This window comes from Oncorhynchus clarkii, chromosome 31 (assembly GCF_045791955.1).
Source record: "Oncorhynchus clarkii lewisi isolate Uvic-CL-2024 chromosome 31, UVic_Ocla_1.0, whole genome shotgun sequence".
NCBI lineage: Eukaryota > Metazoa > Chordata > Actinopteri > Salmoniformes > Salmonidae > Oncorhynchus > Oncorhynchus clarkii.
Window position 1 is genome coordinate 40,284,915 of NC_092177.1, and position 2,165 is coordinate 40,287,079.

Consider the following 2,165-nt stretch of genomic DNA (forward strand, 5'->3'; position numbering starts at 1 on the left):
GTCAGTGAGTGTGTTGCCACGTCTCTCTCCTTCCTCTGTCTGTACGATACACCATGCACTATCCCCTCTTCTGACAGAGATCAACCACAACAGCTGGTTGGGTGGAAAGGGTGGAAAGGGTGGAACTTTGGCTGAGGTATGGATCTCTTTTCTCCGTTCCATAAATTCTCTTTGCTCCATGCCATAAAAAACAGTGTGTCATTTTGCCGTTGCTGCTCAGCTCCACTGCTTGTTGCCCTTCTCTCTTAGCAGTCCGAGGCATATAAAACAATATTCCCTTCAGGATGCCCTTTTATTTGTATTTCCTGGTTAGAAATATCATCATTAATCGAAGAACCTGATAACACAGGTTCTATGCAATACAGGTGGTCTCTTGAAATAAAAAATATATTTTGTAATAGAGGTCTGTTCTGCACGAGATACCCAAGCCTTGATGCATATAATAGTGCAGCACTATGGTCATCCTGCACAGGGCTCCTGGATGTATGCCTCTCACACACCCAGACATTTTTATCTTGTTTTCACTCCAGCCTCCAGTACACGGCCAACACATGCCATGAAAAACATGGTCTAAGGTGCATAGAATATAATGAGTGTGTATGTGTGTCCGTCTTTCTGCAGTATGGGTGCAGATTGACAGATACAAGACCACTTCAAGGTAATTCCTCCTAGGTCTCAGTGGAAAACAAAGACTACTAGTCAGTGTTCGATTTATACAACCTCTTTGTGTCTACTATGATGTGAGCAGAGGGCATAGGAAAGAGGAGAGGAGTCTCTATTACACTGTGTTTCATTCCATCGCCTGAACAGAACCATTCAGGAGACTCCTCAGCTCCCCGGCCAATTACTGCTTAGCAACAGTGGCACCTCGAAAGCAGACAAGGAAGATCTGCTGTTGATGTTATGGAAATCAGGGGTGTATTCATTAGTACACACCATAGCAAACAGTAGCACAACATTTTTGCGACATCAACGAGAGTTTCTTGTTATTGGGCACGTTAAGATAGTATGCCTTGATGCAGCCGCTTGCTTCCATTTGGTGCCTAGTGAACATAACCCTGGAGAACCACGAATCTACGGTCCACTTTGAGTGACTAGGTCTACACTGTGGGTGAGGTAGCTAATGGAACACCGTTAGGTTAAAAATAACTTGTGAAGATCAGCTGCACTTCAGCCTTTGATCAAAATAGCCTCTATCAGAGCAGGGAGGCGGAGTTATGAAACGCAGCTGTTAATGTTTGGCCAATGGCCAACATCTGTTGTGTACTCTGGAAGATTTTAATATGTTTTATTTATTTAACCTTTACTTAACTAGACAAATCAGTTAAGAACAAATTCTTATTTACAATGACAGCCTACCCCGGCCAAACCCGGACGACGCTTGGCCAATTGTGAGCCGCCCTATTGGACTCTCAATCCCGGCCGGATGTGATGCACCCTGGATTCAAAACAGGTACTGCGGTGACACCTCTTGCACTGAGTTGCAGTGTCTTAGACCACTGTGCCACTCAGGAGCAAGATCTTTACTGGCCAATAAAAACACACAGAGAGCACAGAAGTTTTACCATTGCTCAACTGTTAAACACATAATAACATAGGCAGACATCAACCTGCATCATGCAATTTGTGATGAAAACAATGTGATATATTTAAGCAATAAGGCCCAAGGGTCTGTTCTTACGCACGACGCAACGTGGAGTGCCTGGATACAGTCTTTAGCCGTGGTATATTGCCCATACACCACAAACCCCAGAGGTGCCTTATTGCTATTTCATATACTGGTTACCAACGTAATTAGAGCAGTACAAATAAATGCTTTGTCATACCTGTGGTATACGGTCTGTACTCAACAAATTGGATGCAGTCTATCACAGTGCCATCCGTTTTGTCACCAAAGCTCCATATACTACCCACCACTGCGACCTGTACACTCTCGTTGGCTGGCCCTAGCTTCATACTCGTCGCCAAACCCACTGCCTCCAGGTCATCTACAAGACCCTGCTAGGTAAAGTCCTGCCTTATCTCAGCTCGCTGGTCACCATAGCAGCACCCACCCATAGTACGCGCTCCAGCAGGTGTATTTTGCTGGTCACCCCCAGGGCCAATTCCGCATTTGGCCGCCTCTCCTTCCAGTTCTCTGTTGCCAATGACTGGAACGAAGTACA